Here is a 16,676-nt window from a genome sequence, read left to right as displayed (position 1 = left end):
GACCCCCATCCTGGCGGCGCTCTCACTCTGACTCCTCTCCAGAGACCAGACTCCCCTGCAGACATGATAAAAGACAAGAGATGGTTAGAGACTGCGGATATGGTACAGGAGGTGGTCAGAGACTGCGGACATGGTACAGGAGGTGGTTAGAGACTGCGGACATGGTACAGGAGGTTGTCAGAGACTGCGGACATGGTACAGGAGGTGGTCAGAGACTGCGGACATGGTACAGGAGGTGGTTAGAGACTGCGGACATGGTACAGGAGGTGGTCAGAGACTGCGGACATGGTACAGGAGGTGGTCAGAGACTGCGGACATGGTACAGGAGGTGGTCAGAGACTGCGTACATGGTACAGGAGGTGGTCAGAGACTGCGGACATGGTACAGGGGGTGGTCAGAGACTGCGGACATGGTAAAGGGGGTGGTCAGAGACTGCACACATGGTAAAGGGGGTGGTCAGAGACTGCGGACATGGTAAAGGGGGTGGCAGAGACTGCGGACATGGTAAAGGGGGTGGTCACTGGTCAGAGACTGCGGACATGGTATAGTGGGGTGGTCAGAGACTGTGTACATAATACAGGAGATGGTCAGAGCCTGCGTGGACATGGAAGTGCCCTCCTCACCCCCTCACAGTAGTTTCTTCCTATGTCCCCCTTCATATTAGCTCTCCACATCAGTGTCCTCCTCCTAAGTCCCTTTCACCTCTCCATAGCCATATTAGTGACATTACTGCAGAGTGAAGCTGTGACACTGCCTGTGGAGAGGTGAAGGGGGCACAGGAGCAGGACACTGATGTCCTCTGCCCCCTGACTCATCTCTCTACACTACTCCAGTCTGCGCTGCTACTGCTGGCTTTCGGAGGCTCGGAGCCCCACTCACCAGTCCTCTGCTCTTGTGCTCTGACTCTGCAGTGCTGTCACAGTCTGCTCTGTCCACTCCACCATCTGGGCATCCAGCATCTTCTAGTTCTAGTCCACAGAGGGACACCCGGGGCGTCCAGCATCTTCTAGTTCTAGTCCAGTGACTCCACATTGTCACTTGCACCTGGCGCTGGCGGCGGCGGGAAAACTTAAATGACGGCGGGGTGGAGGCAGGGGCAGGCGCAGGCGGGCCGTCACCGTGGCACTCGTCCGACAAATAGTGCGAGTCTGGCAGTCTGCGTCCAAGAGAACTCAGGGATCTCCGGAACTGCGCACCGCGCATGCGCAGTTCTGACTATTTATCAGCTGCCCAGCCACCATCTGGGTACACCTCCCCAGGCATTGGTTAGGCACTGATCTATATTCAGGCTAGGTTTTTGAATACTTCTTCCCTTAGCTCTGGAAGCATGTTCCAAAGGCAGGGGGAGGAAATAAAACTCCCTGCCTATGAAACCCTAAAAAGGTCAAACCATCACTGCTCCCTTGATTTTAGAAAGAGCCAAAAACAAAATTTACCTAGCCATCTAACTAGGAGGGTGCTACTTCAGTTTCAATAACAAGTCAAATGCAGCCATAAGCTTAATTGGGACACTCTCACTCGCCCCAAGATGGAGGGAGGCCTGGGCCTGCCCCACTTGCTAAAATACTATTGGGCATGCCATCTATCCAGAATTGTGGACTGACACGCCCATGCCAGATCTAAGGACTGGGTGAACCTTGAAAGTGCCAGTACTCCGTTCCCAACACACCATTTGCCCTGGATGACACCGTCCTCCACGCCGAAGCTAAGCCTCTTACACCCATTGACTGGGGCTACACTGCGGATATTTCGTACAGTTTGCAGGAAGCTGGACCTCTCCCCGAAATGTAGTCCTCTATCACCCTTGTGCTCCAATCCTGATTTTTCCCCTGGGTCTCCCATACTTACCCCCCGATGGTCCCTACCCGGGTATGCCCTTCTGGGCCATTCATTTCTTTACCGGATCTCGCATGCTATCTTATCATGACCTTCTTCTCAAATACCCAACCGCTAAAATATCCTTCTTCAATTTTCTACAAATCAGACATTTCCTGACTCACACACAGGCCTTGGCAGACTGGTCTAGGACCCTTACACACTTTGAAAGGATCTGTGACACCCCGGGGTCCCCACCGCCATCTGATATCGCTGCTGTATTCCATGCTCTTCCCGTCGGCACACTCACCAACCAATGCACTCCGTTTACGATGGGAGGGGGAGTTAGGTCTGGACTTCTTGGAGGATGACTGGTCCCACATTTACTATCATGTTCACAAAGGATCATTGAATGTGTTTGCTCAGGAAACCAGCCTTTAAGTTGTATACTAAATGGTACAGAACTCCTGACTTATTGCATAAATTCTCTGCGACTAATTCTCCCAATTGCTGGAGATGTTTCCTACATCGTGGTTCACTGTTACACATATGGTGGGATTGCCCTCGCATCCAGCCATTTTGGCGGGAGGTCCATTTCCTCATCACTCCCATCACCACGTTCACACCTGATTTTACTCCAGCCCAATATTTACTGCATCACACATCCTTATTTTTTCCCAACTATAAAAAAATCTCTTACTCTGCATCTCATTAACGTGGCCAAAATGTGCGTTCCGTGCCACTGGTTGTCCACCACCCCTCCCAACATTGCAGAGTGGTCCTGGAGGGTGCGGCGGGTTGCTGAGATGGAAGACCTTATAGCCCAGGCCAAGGACTCCAACCGTCTTTACCTGACTTTCAGACATTAAGCACTTAATCTCCTGGTTTTCTCATCTGACCCTAATTCACTACATGCCTGTCCACTTCACCATAATTGATCTTACACTATACCAGCGCCAGCTGGGCTGACCTCTGTTCCTTTCCCCTTCCCCTTTCCTTCCCTTCTCCCCTCTTATCCCACCCCCATGCCTTCCCTCTCTCTCCCTCCTTCCCCCTATCCCCTACCCCCCAGACACCTCTGCTAACCTACAAAGGTCATCGCTTCTCCCTGATCACATCTACGAGTATCCCCACTGTGACCCACTTACCGCCTGGAAATTGCCTTTTATATGGTGTTCGCTTTCTGCTCCCCGGCACGGCACCCTTTGGGGGTGTCGGGGTCCAGAATGCCTCACCGCAATACTCACCCTGCTCCAAAAACCCAGATTTTAATGACAGCTGGGATACTTCTACTTTTGTGACCTTACGTATACGATACATTTCTTATCTGTGTTTCCACGATGCCTTATCTTTTTCCAACTGTTTTTTTTTTCTCTTGAGTTTTATTTTTCTGTTGCATTATTTGTATGTACACTTTGTGTTAATTGAACTTCTAATGATTGATGTATACTTTGCTAAATTTTCAATGAATTGTTTTGAAAAAAATAAATAAATAAAAATGCAGCCATGAGAAAGCATGCTTTCTGGGGAAATTGTAAGACAATTTAGATTACATTTTTGATTTGTTTAGAATGCTTGTCGTGCATTTACATTGTATTCCCATTTATACTGCACAATACAACCCTAACAGAATAGTTGTATTATGGTCACTTATTATGGCCAGCACCTTCAATTTTTTTGTTCTTTTATACACATGACCCAATATTGAGACCGTAAATGGCATGCCAAAATTGTCAGATACAATAATTATTTTGTTATGCTCTATTTTGCACCATATCCCTTTTTTCTTGGGTTTTCAGAACAGTGTTAAATTCACATTTACAATGCATGACACAGTCCTATCAGAATGGAATCTGCTTATTATGAGCAGCACCTTTCATTTTTTTCTTCTTTGTACAGATGACCTGAGACCCCAAAATGGCATGTCCACTTTCTTAGGTACAATATTTCTTTTATTACGATCTATGTTGCACCAACATTACTTTTCCCTAGGGTTTCCAGAACAGCATTAAATTCACACATGGGAAGTTCGGCCTATAAAAACCTATCTACAGCATTGTGTAAAAATTGTATACATTCTATAAAGATGAGCAAATAATGAAAAATCAGTTATTCTATAATGAAACCAGTCTAGACATTTCCAGGCAAAACCCAATTCTTTGCATTTGTCGTAGGTCTTTTCAAAAAGCTTAAATAAATTCCCAGAAATATTGTTTTGAGTAATATCATTTTGTATCTGACCGTATCCAACAATCCATACTTTGCTTTGCATAGATGGCTGATAGTACAAGGAAAAGTAATTTTGATTATAGTTGAAAGCTGTTGAGATATGGATCTTGATTTAAGGATTTTAAAAAATGCATCTGTTTTATATCTAAGCATACTATACTTAAACAAGACCACCTTATCTAGTACATTACATTATATAATAAATGCCTGGTATAAGCATTTGTTGGATGGAATGTTTAGCTGTCAATATTTTGCAGTTGTAATACAGACAAATGAAACTTCTGTCAAATAGAAAACTGATGTTGCTTTCCAAAAAAAGGCTAGGACTTAAAGAAGAAACTTACCCTGCTAAGCTAAATTTTATTTCAAATCCATAATATCTGTCCCTATATGAAAAAAATAAAACCTACACACTAGTCCATGGAGTCCAGCTTTATCTTCCTTGAAGCCAAAGTTCTCCACCTGTTTTTCTGCTGCCATCTTGAAATGAGATGATGAGGGTCATGGCTGTGCAAACACAGAATCTTGTGCTGAAACTCTCAAATACTGCCTCCTGGATATGATGTAGACATCCTAGTGGGCAATGAGTGAATGGGTCTATGCCATCCTTGCCTAGGTGAAGATTCAGGAAGTGGAACTCTGCAAGGTTGAATAAAAGGTATGTAGGGTTAAAAAAAATGCAATTATGTAAAAGGAAGGAAAGCTAGAAGGTAGATTAGAGGAAATACTTTTCATGGGCTAAGGTCCACTTTAAAAGGGAACTAAACACTCCTATATTTTACAGCCAAGTAAGCTGACATCTTATCCTCTGCTTGATTTACAGTTGCTATTGTGCTGCACCTGATTACTTATGACACTAGCCATTTGATGGCTTGACAGTTTGATTGGGAGCAGAAACAGCTGTAACAGTTACTGATTACAGCATGCCCTAAATATAACTGTTTTGGGAAAGAGTTAATTTAATGTGTTTAGTTCTGCTTTCAAATCACCTCAGTCAATAAAAGTGGACCTAAACTCATTCAGTAAGGATTTGCTATGCTATAGATCTAGAAATGTCACGTGTGCTTAAGCAGTACTCAGAAAATGTACCCTTTGCCTTGAATTACTCCTGAATAGCGTTTTAGTTCTTGGTGTGTGAATGTTCTTAGGCGCTCACATGCCTACAACCTCATAGCTGTATACCTGCGCTGTGAGATCCAAGACACTGCTGCTTCTGATGGCTTGTTGCAGGAGATTTCAAATTAGATTTGGTCACTATTGTGATACTTATTTGCTAGGGACTCTGGCATGAGGAAGAAAATGCCCACCTCCACATACATGGCTGCCTCAATAAAGACACAGTGCAGAACAAGGTATTGTAATCATTTGGGAGAAGATCATCTGTAGGGAGACCACATGCAATATTGATGGCTAGTTCTTTGCCCTCTGTCTGCCTTTATTTGAGCTTCCAGGCTTCAGATCCTTTTAAAAGATCACTAGTTTATATGTATTTTTGGCAAAACATTGTCAGAGATGTATCCAGGAGCTGGCTAAAATTGCCTGCGTTATTAGGAGACGCTCTGCAGCACTTGCTACAGCGTGGCTATTCCCTCTAATGAGCAGCCTGGACTCTATGTTGTCACATCCTGAATACAGAGTGAATAATACTTGAGTAGAGCAAATAACCTTAGGATATGTAGTCCAAAGAACCAGGTTTTACATTAAAGTACCAGCCATCTTTAGATGGAGAACAGAATGCTGGGAAAGGTAAGATAAAGCTGGTGCAGGGATGGGATAGCTTGCTTGGGACCCCAGCCTTCTTCTGGAAGCAGTGACCGACTGGTCGGAGGGATGCGAGTCAGTGCTACAGCCTAGGCAGCAAGGGGAGCCTCTGGCAAGAGTGTGGAACCGCATCTGCCATTAGCAGTTCCGATCAGCAACATGGATCTGGTCACTGTGTGCAGGATGTGCAGTCGATCACAGCATCCGCAGGAGCCTGCTTCAGGACCTTCCCACCAGTCCTACAAACCTGGTGTCATTTGGATTGGTGAGCGGGCAGAAGCCCACCCTATTTGTACCCCAAGAGACAATGCATGCAGGCACCTTTACTTTTCTTCTCCTTAATCAAATCCTCATAGGAGACAAATTTACTTTGCTTCTCTTGTTAGAGTCTATTTAAGGAGACACTGTACACTTGCTGCTACAACATTGAATTAAAAGGACATTTGGTACCATCTTGCCAATATCTTTAAGGAACTCTTCCTTTTAGAGACCAGTGTATTAAAGTTTGTGAATAATCTGTAAAGCATTTCTAGACATTTGTGTTCTATTCTGGGGATGTGGCACCAAGGGCAGAAATGAGTAGTCTACACCCAGCCTGTCATTCTCCTTCCCTTTTTCTTACTTCTTACCTGTGATCATAGGCCTTAATCAGGTTACAAGCTGCTGTCACTCTTTTTTATTCACATTCTATACCCGCAAATATTCTGTTAATTGTACCAAACTTAATAATTTCACATTTGCTATACATTGTTGGTCTGCTAATTGCAAAACATTAAGTAAAGAATGACTCAAGTATAGAACTCAAGGATCCTTAAGCATTCATGTGCATAATAAAATACTACAGAACAGTTCCTAACCTGAACAGTGTGTGCATTTTTGCTGGTGGGTAGTGTACTGTGTACTAGTTCCTACACCTAGACCTGAACTGATGGTAGAATTAGTAGTCTTAGATTTTGTGGGATATTACAAATATTTTTAATAGAGTAGAGTACTAAAGTAGAATGCTTTCTAGTTGGTCCTAGGAGATCTTCTAGTTTTCAGTTCCAGGTGTACTGATGCAGAGGGGGCCAGCTACTTCTTTCAGCTTTTCCATCCCCAGCCTCATCATACCTTGACATTGACAATGACATCGTAATGCCAGAAAGTTGACTAGAATATAGGCAAATAGCTGCCCAAGACAGTTAGTCTAGAGGAGCAGTAAGCATAAATCTGGCTCTTTACCATATGGATTGAGCATGTTTATGAATTGTTATTAATGTACCGTTATGCACAGTTATTCATTACTTGTAGTAATCTAAAGATCATGCAATAAGTGGGACAGAAATATAAAATGTGCAGTACTGGAAAGTTTTGTGTACCCCCACTACCCCCCCCCCCTCCCTTCCTTCTCTTGCAGGCTTATAACAAAGCAGAAATATGTCTATTTCTTTACAAATCTTTTGGAAGTTCTTACAGTTGTATTCAAAATTATTCAACCCCCACTGTAATTGATTGTTTTGGCCAGTTTGACATTGATTTTGATCATTCAGTCATCCTGCTTACAATTAAATCAAAGAGGCACGTGTAGGTCAGACAAATATAACATAACATTTATAATGAAATAACCACAAATGTCTTTTCTGTGCTCACATCATTATCAGTTTTATTCAACCCCCAAGTGACATTCAATCTTAGTACTTAGTACAACATCCTTTTACAGTTATAACAGCTTTTAAACGTGAAGCATAGCTTGACACAAGTGTCTTGCAGCGATCTACGGGTATCTTCGCCCATTCGTCATGGGCAAAAGCCTCCAGTTCAGTCACATTCTTAGGCTTGTGCACTGCAACTGCTTTCTTTAAGTCCCACCAGAGGTTCTCAATCGGATTTAAGTCTGGTGACTGTGATGGCCACTCCAAAATGTTCCAGCCTTTAATCTGCAACCATGCTCTAGTGGACTTGGAGGTATGCTTGGGATCATTGTCCTGTTGAAAGGTCCAACGTCTCCCAAGCCTCAGGTTTGTGACGGACTGCATCACATTGTCATCCAATATCTCCTGGTACTGAAGAGAATTCATGGTACCTTGCACACACTGAAGCTTCCCTGTACCTGCAGAAGCAAAACAGCCCCAAAGCATGATTGACCCCCCGCCATGCTTCACAGTAGGCAAGGTGTTCTTTTCTTCATAGGCCTTGTTCTTCCTCCTCCAAACATAGTGTTGATCCATGGGCCCAAACAGTTCTAATTTTGTTTCATCAGTCCACAGAACACTATCCCAAAACTTCTGTGGTTTGTCAACATGACTTTTGGCATACTGTAGTCGACTCTTCTTATTCTTTGGAGACAGCAAGGGGGTGCGCCTGGGAGTTCTGGCATGGAGGCCTTCATTACGCAGTGTGCGCCGTATTGTCTGAGCAGAAACTTCAGTACCCACATCTGACAAATCTTTTCTCAGTTCCTCAGCAGTCACACGGGGACTTTTCTCCACTCTACGCTTCAGGTAGCGCACAGAAGTTGAAGTCAGCATCTTCTTTCTGCCACGACCAGGTAGCGTTTCAACAGTGCCCTTTGCCTTGAATTTGCGAATGATGCTTCCTATGGTGTCTCTTGGTATGTTTAACATCTTTGCAATCTTCTTATAGCCATTGCCCTTCCTGTGAAGAGTAATCACCTCTTCTCTTGTCTTCCTGGACCATTCTCTTGACTTCACCATGTTTGTAACCACACCAGTAAATGTCTAGAAGGAGCTGAGTATCACAGTCATTTTAAAGCTGCCTAATTGGTGCTTATTAGGCTTTATTGCTGCTCCCTGACATCCACAAGTGTTTTCAATACCTGATTGAAAACACTTCAATGAACCTCTGTTCTTCAGAGTGGTAGTCTTTAAGGGGTTGAATAATTGTGTCAATGAAGAATTCACAAAAGAAACATTTACTACTGTATTACAAAACCAATTGATGTCATTTGCGTAGTTGCATATGGTTCTTTAACCACTTAAGCCCCGGAAGATTTTACCCCCATTCCGACCAGGGGGTATTTTGCGATTCGGCACTGCGTGACTTTAACGGACAATTGCGCGGTCGTGCGACGCTGTACCTAAACGAATTTGGCGTCCTTTTTTTCCCACAAACAGAGCTTTCTTTTGGTGGTATTTGATCACCTGTGCGATTTTTTGATCACGCGCTATAAACAAAAAAAGAGCGTCAATTTTGCAAAAATAGCAATATTTTTCACATTTTTTTATATGAAATTCCCCAAAAAAAAATTTAAAAATCAAAATTTTTTTACTTTTTCGGCCAATTTGTTTTATGCTACCTATGTTTGGTAAAAAAAATCGCAAAAAGCGTATTTTGATTGGTTTGCGCAAAAGTTATCGCGTTTACTAACAAAGGGAAAGATTTCTGTCATTTTTGTTGTTTTTTTTTTTTAACGTGTAATGGCGGCGATCTGCGATTTTTTTTGCGGTACTGCGACATTGGGGCGGACAGATCGGACCCTTGACTGACATTTTTGACACTTTTGGGGTTACCAGTGACATTTCTACAGTAATCAGTGCTATATATATGCACTGTTACTGTAAAAATACACTGGTAGTGAAGGGGTTAACTTTATTTGGGAGGGAGGGGCTGTGTGTATCCCTAGGGGCGTGCTTTCTACTGTGATTGGCTGGGGCTTGAGCTGTATGGACACTGATCAACGGATCTACATACTAGATCCGAGTGATCAGTATCCTAACAGCAAGGAGAATGACAGGCAGCTTGTTTACACAGGCTGCCTGACATTCTCCCTCTCCCCCGCCGATCGCCGAGTGACCGGCGGACATCGGGTCCGCCGGTCACACGCGCGGGGGGGTCCGTGACCACGCGGGAGCGGGAGCGCGCCTCCGGGGGCGCGCGCTCGCTCCCTAGACCCTCACAAGCTAGTGACGTAGCCCTACGTCACTTTGCCTGTGAGGGGCTGACTGCCGACGTAGATCGGCGTTAGGCAGTCGGCAAGTGGTTAAGAAGTCCTTGTAGGATTTCATTCTGAATACAATTACAAATGTACACTAAATTCCCTAAAACCCTTTACAGCATTGGGGGGTTGAATAATTTTGAATACAACTGTATATATTTCAACTGTTTACTTTTGGGCAGTTGTTTGCATGATGTTTTTTGGCAAGACTGTGCAGCCCAGAACTCAGACCTAACCAAATGTCTACAAATACTCTCAAACATACTTGTCTTTCTGGAAAACGTCAATCGCCATACTTCAAGTCTAGGCCTTATTATAAACATTACTTAATAAAACTGGACTACAAGAAGATTTTATAAAAAAATGACTACCGTTACTATTGTGAATACCTGAATTTGACTTGATTTCAGCCTCTTGTAATTCCATGTAAAACAACACCTCATACTAGGAGAGGGAGGGCAGCAGTTGAAGCTTGTCAGATTGTGCTATATAAGCACGTACTGACAAGGAAAAATATTAACAGATATTAACAGAGAGCAGGGAGATAACACCATCAGTGTGTTGTTGCTCCTTCATTATCCAATCACATGTTCCAAGAAACATGAGTCTTTCTGCACTGAAGGTTTGGTGTGGGATGGAGGTTGTTTTAGGCTGTCTATAAAAATTACCAGATTTTACTAATTTCATGACGTAAAGTCATGATTTTATTAATGACACTGAGGCGAGTATTATGCTTAATCTCTTTCTTTATTCCTTGGCAGCAAAGAAAGGATATTGTAGATATTCTAAGAAAAAAAAAACAGCATGTACCCAAAAGGGTTAACCACATATAACATGTTATCCAATAAGAGTGTTCCTAGTACAATAAAGCCCCATGTGACCTTAAGCCACTCCTCTTTCTTGATGGTGCCACGGAGAGGAGCCATGCCAATAGCTTGAGATGTCCCTGGAATATAAGGGGGTATGAGTTCCCACTGGGGTCCAGTAAGAGGTCGGAGAATACTGGTAGTAACCTCGGGAAGTCTATGGTCATTTCCATGAGTGTAGGGAACCATGGTTGAGTCCTCCAGAAAGGAGATATGAGGATCAAGGAGATCCGGTAACGCCTGAGATGTAATAGAGTCCGAGCAATGAGAGAGAAAGGGGGAAAGGCATAATGGCAAGTATTCAGCCACGGTTGAAGAAAAGCATCTGTCGCTAGATACCATTCACATCTGTCGCTAGAGCTTCTGGTTCTGGTCTCCAGTTGAAAAACCTCAGTAGTTGGGAGTTCAAACTTGATGCGAACAAGTCGATATCTAAGGGGCCCCAAACTGACTGTAAATGGCTGAAGATGGAAGTGTTCAGTCGCCAATCACTGGTATCTCATAGATGTCTAGAATCCAATCCGCCACTACATTGGTCATCCCCGGAATGTACTCAGTCGGTACGGAAATATTGCGATCCAGGCAGAATTGCCAGAATTCCTTTGCTAGATCTGTTGACTTTGTGCCCCCGAGATGGTTGATGTAACGAACCGCTGATACCTTGTCCATGCGTAACAGGATGGAGCAGTTGGTCGAAAAAACCTAAAGAGGCTCCGTAGGGCAAATGAGCCTGCTAACAGTTTGAGGAAATTACATAGTTACATAGTTACATAGTTTGGGAGGTTGAAAAAAGACATCAGTCCATCCAGTTCAACCTTTGATGTGTGTGTGTTTTAGTACATTGTATACCCCTGTATGTTGTGGTCTTTAAGGTGCCCATCTAATAGTTTTTTGAAACTATCAATGCTCCCTGCTGATACGACCGCTTGTGGAAGCGAATTCCACATCCTTACTGCTCTAACAGTGAAGAACCCTTTACATATTTTAAGGTTAAACCGTTTTTACTCTAGTTTTAGTGAGTGGCCACGTGTCTTATTGTATTCCCTTTCTCTAAAAAGTTTGTTCCTTATGCTAGGGTCATCACCAGTACAGTATTTGTACATTGATATCATATCCCCCCTCAAGCGTCTCTTCTCCAGAGAGAATAAGTTCAATGCTTGTATTCTTTCCTCATAGCCGATGCCCTCCATTCCCCTAATTATTTTTGTTGCCCTTCTCTGGACACTCTCCAGTTCCAGCACATCCTTCCTGAGGACCAGTGCCCAGAACTGGATAGCATACTCCAGATGTGGCCGGACCAGAGTTTTGTAGAGTGGGAGAATAATCTCTTTATTTCTGGAGTGAATCCCCTTTTTTATACATGCCAGTATTCTGTTGGCTTTGCTTGCAGCGGCTTGGCATTGCATGCCACTGCCAAGCCTGTTGTCCACTAGGACCCCCAGGTCCTTTTACATCTTAGATTCACCCAGAGGTTTCCCCCCTAGTGAGTAGCTTGCTTTCGTGTTTCTGATGCCCAAGTGCATTACTTTACATTTTTCAACATTAAACCTCATCTGCCATGTAGTTGCCCACCCCATTATTTTGTTCAGGTCCGCTTGTAAGATTTCCACATCCTGCATAGAAGATATTGGCATGCTTAGTTTAGTATCATCCGCAAATACTGAGATTGTGCTAGATATCCCCTCCTCTAGATCATTTATGAATAAATTAAACAAGATTGGTCCCAGGACAGAACCTTGGGGGACCCCACTTTCCACACCCGCCCAATCCGAGTACTCCCCATTTATCACCACCCTCTGGACTCTCCCCTGGAGCAAGTTCTCTATCCAGGTACTCACCCTATGGTCCATACCTACATTCCTTAGTTTGTACAGTAAGCGTTTGTGGCGAACGGTGTCAAAGGCCTTTGCAAAGTCCAGATACACCACATCCACAGGCTTACCTTTATCTAGGTGGCAGCTCACTTCATCGTAGAAGGTTAATAGATTGGTTTGGCAAGAACGATTTTTCATGAATCCATGCTGATTACTACTAATAATACCATTTTCATTACTAAAGTCTTGTATATGGTCCCTTAACATCCCCTCCAAAATCTTGCAGACTACTGATGTTAGGCTGACCAGCCTATAGTTACATGGGATATATCTCGGCCCTTTTTTAAATATTGGTACCACGTTGGCTTTTTTCCAATCAGCTGGCACCATACCCGTCTGTAGACTATCCTTAAAGATCAAAACTCTCTGTGAGAACACTCGTTTCATGCTGACTTGTACCTTATTGTGTGCCATAAAGGTACCTACATATGTTCCCAACTCTGTTACAAAGTTATCTCCAAACAGGAGGCTTTTTGCCTGTGGCCCAGGCTTTGAGATAGCTAGGTTTACCAGCTTAGGCTCTATTTTTATTAGAACTGCCTTCTGTCTTTCAGTGGCTAATGCAGTGTTGGCATTGCCAAGCAAACATACTAAACACAGTATCCACCCCCTTATTGGCTAACAAATCTGCAGGTGTACCTCCTGCCAATGCTGTTTCGACCATGTCGAATATCTTTGTACTCGGTCCAAGGACATCTAGGATTTTATCCTGGCAGTTCCCCAACGAAAAATCGAGGTCTTTCTTGGCCTTCCACCCTGATTTGCCCAAAAGCTGGGCAATTTTTGGATCCACATCAGGGGTAGCAAGCCATATCAGGAATTGTGGGGCACAGGCATTTTGCCCGGAGCTTGTTCCGTGCCACTACATCAAGTGGTTTCCTAATATGATCGGCAATGTATTTTGCCACGTGATCTAGGGTGTACCACTCTGAGGATCTTAGATGTTGCAAGTTATCCGGGTCAAAGAGTAGGTCGTCCTGAGGGTCAAGAAGGGTGGACGTCATTATGACAAAACATACAAGCATGGGCACCAGAGATGCCTTAAGATACCATTCAGTATATTTGAAAGAAGAAATTAATGACGTTGTTTCTGTTGAAGAGAAAGCAAATTCAATGTATGCCCGCCACATCAGGAAGAATTTTTTTGTAGTGGTAAAGTTCTGAATTTCCGTGATTAACTTTTCTCTGTAGAGAAGTGTCGGGAGATCCTTATGTATTGCCGCGATTGTTGGTGATGATGAAGTGGTCCATGTTTTTAGGATTGATTTTCTTGCTGCCAGTAGACATATGTGCACACATGTGTGTACATGTGGATGGTGGCTTTCTGGTGGTTGGGTGTTAGTTGACCCAACTTGCAAATGTTGAACAGCATTGTGTGAGGCCATTTCTGGATTGACAGTCCCGTTACAAATTGTATCAGATTACTCGCTTGGTCCCAAAAAGATGATATCGTTGGGCAATGCCAGAATCTGTGGGGTAGTGTGGGCTTGTGTTTGCCACATTTTGGGCATGATAAAGGTTGGGTGGCTAGGTCTTTTGTAGAAAAAGGGAATAGGCTGCATGTACTGTATCAGTTTGAATTGCGTCTCTCTCCATGTCTCGTTAATATTGATCCTTTGAACTGTCAGGTATCCTTGCAGTATTTTATTACCAAGATCATCAGTAGGGAATTCTTTTTGCCATTTTCCAAAGAGAGTTTCAGGAGTGATGTTGTTGATTGCCTGTTGGAGGGAGTTTTGAAGGCTAAGATGGAGTATGATTTTTGGGCAATCATTCGGTCAAGCAATGATGGTTGGAGACTTTTCAAGATAATTGTACAGGATATGTAGGAGGTGATCTGTTGGTGATAGAACATGTGAGAGTGGGGAAGGTGGTATTCCGTAGCTAGTTGGTTGAAAGGTTTTATTGCCCTATAGCCTTCTTGGAAAATCAATGACATTTTGGTTAGTCCCAGATCCTTCCATACTACAAAAGCTTGGTGTTTGAGAGCCTGCGGGAACATTGGTTTGCTATGCATAGGAAGTGAGATTTGACATGGTAAATTTTAATTTTTTTTCTCCCTCCATGCAATTATCGTGTCCCTGATCAGGATATGATGTTGCAGGTTCTTTGGGAGGGATTTAAATTTACTATGTAGTATCCCTGAGAGTTGATAAGGGTGAACTATGCTGGACTCCAAAGTATAATTGGTATAAACAGAAGTGCCCGTGATCCAACACCTTGATTTTAATTGCATTTTATATACTGTGATACAATGATTAAATTATTCATTTGTAGAATTAGTCTGTATTTGCTAGTCTGAAAGAGCTTCCAGTAGAGTTAGTGGTGAATGGTATGGGCTGCTTATGGCTGTGTGGTGCACTGAGATATTCTTGGCTGTATCTCACACAGATGCCTCGTACAGATCAACTTCCTGCTGCAAGCTTTTACTCTGTGACTTGTCACAAAGTTAGAATATTACATCAGCCCCAGTGAGTAAAGGACGAGGGAGAGGAAAAATGCTTCCTTCTGCCTGCATGGACTGCTGACATCATTCTCCCGCTTTGCACCTTGCAGCCTTAACAGCCACATGGCTTGAGACCAAAATGCTCTTGTTACCAAGGACGTTTGCTGTATATTGTGGCTAACTGAATTTATTCAAACAGACTTATAAAGTTATGGGTCCTCTTTAATTGTGTAATGCTGCTGCTGATGGCTTTCAATAAATAACAATTAATATTGATCATTGGCTACTACAATACAAATGTCTTAAGCACTCATTACAGTAAGTTCCCAGGCACATTTATTCTCAGGAGTGGTTCTTCTCTACTGATGTATTTAAAATAGGGCACCGGTCATTTTAGGAACCCTAAGAAATTAACAGATGTATTGCAAAATGCTATATAGGAAGAAGGGTGAGGTGTGGATCAGGATAAACCCAAAAATAAGGATGGTCTCAAACATTAGACTAGGTTCTAATCTCTTCCTAAATTGTAAAAAAGTCTCCTTTAGTTCCTTCTAAACACTGACTATACTGGCTAGACTCTTGCAAAGCTTTGCTTCCTTGGCAATCGAAGTGGTTTCTCAATCTCTATGTATAAAAAAACAGCACTAGAGAAAAATGGGCAATTCCCCTTAAAAACAATTGTTAAACAATCTTAGTGTCCAAGAAATAATAAATCTAAAGTTCATAACTCAGTGCTTGTGCGTCCTCCAGCAGTCCTTCATACACTCACCCAGCTAAGCTAAATTAAACTCACCATCTGATAAGATCCTTTTTCTTCATAATATGGGTCAGAGCAAGCATGATGCAACAACAAGAACAGCCTCCAGATGTCGCTCCACATCCTTTTCCAGATGTTTATCCATGTCATGAATCCTCCAAGTATTAAAGGGAAAACCACAACCATAGCGTAGGAATTTATAAAGGATAATAATTGTTATAAATGATGCTTACATGAATATGGTAATGTCCAAAACACTCATCAGTGAAACAAAATAAAAGTGCAGTCTACTCCCCATTCCTCCAATCCACCACCATGAATGTGGCGTATAAATTGGACTCTCAACAAAATTAGTGACCCTTCAATGCTGTAGAGTCATGCCAGGTGTTAACAACATATCATGATCACAGTATATTCCCCTCTTAATTCTCCACCTCCAATGTTCCAGACAGCATCAACCTTCTAAAACACTCCACAGGGGGTAGTATAGAGAAGGCAAAAGTAAAAGCATAGGCAGTTAGGTACAACAAAGATGGCAGATACACTTCCAGAGCAGCTTGTGATGTCACTTCCTTAATGTGTTTCGTAGGAGATTTATTTCTCTTTCTCACTAAGGTTGTGCAACAATTGGTTTTTAGGGGAATTGCACATTTTTCTCTAGAGCTAGTTTTGTAAATATTGAGTTTGAACTGTAAAGGGGGACAAATATATTCCAGCTGCAGGTAGAGCACATTTATGTAATGGATTGGGGTATATGTTTTTACCCTAAACACTGGATATTAGTAATATATCTCAATCTTTTTGTTGCAAGGTAGTGGTTATGTTAAGCAGTCACTCACCACATTTCCATTTTTGGGGGGCAGTCCCAGCTTGTTTTCTCAAGTCCAGACACTCTTGACTTCAGCAAATAGCATCTTCAGGAATCCTTACCATGGGCGGAGATCCCTGCATTCTTTTGACCCCTAGGCCCCAAGGCCTGGGATGAGAGACAGAT

This window comes from Pelophylax lessonae (genome assembly GCF_965119305.1).
Source record: "Pelophylax lessonae genome assembly, chromosome: 2".
NCBI classification, from domain to species: Eukaryota; Metazoa; Chordata; class Amphibia; order Anura; family Ranidae; genus Pelophylax; species Pelophylax lessonae.
This window is presented reverse-complemented; position numbering follows the sequence as displayed.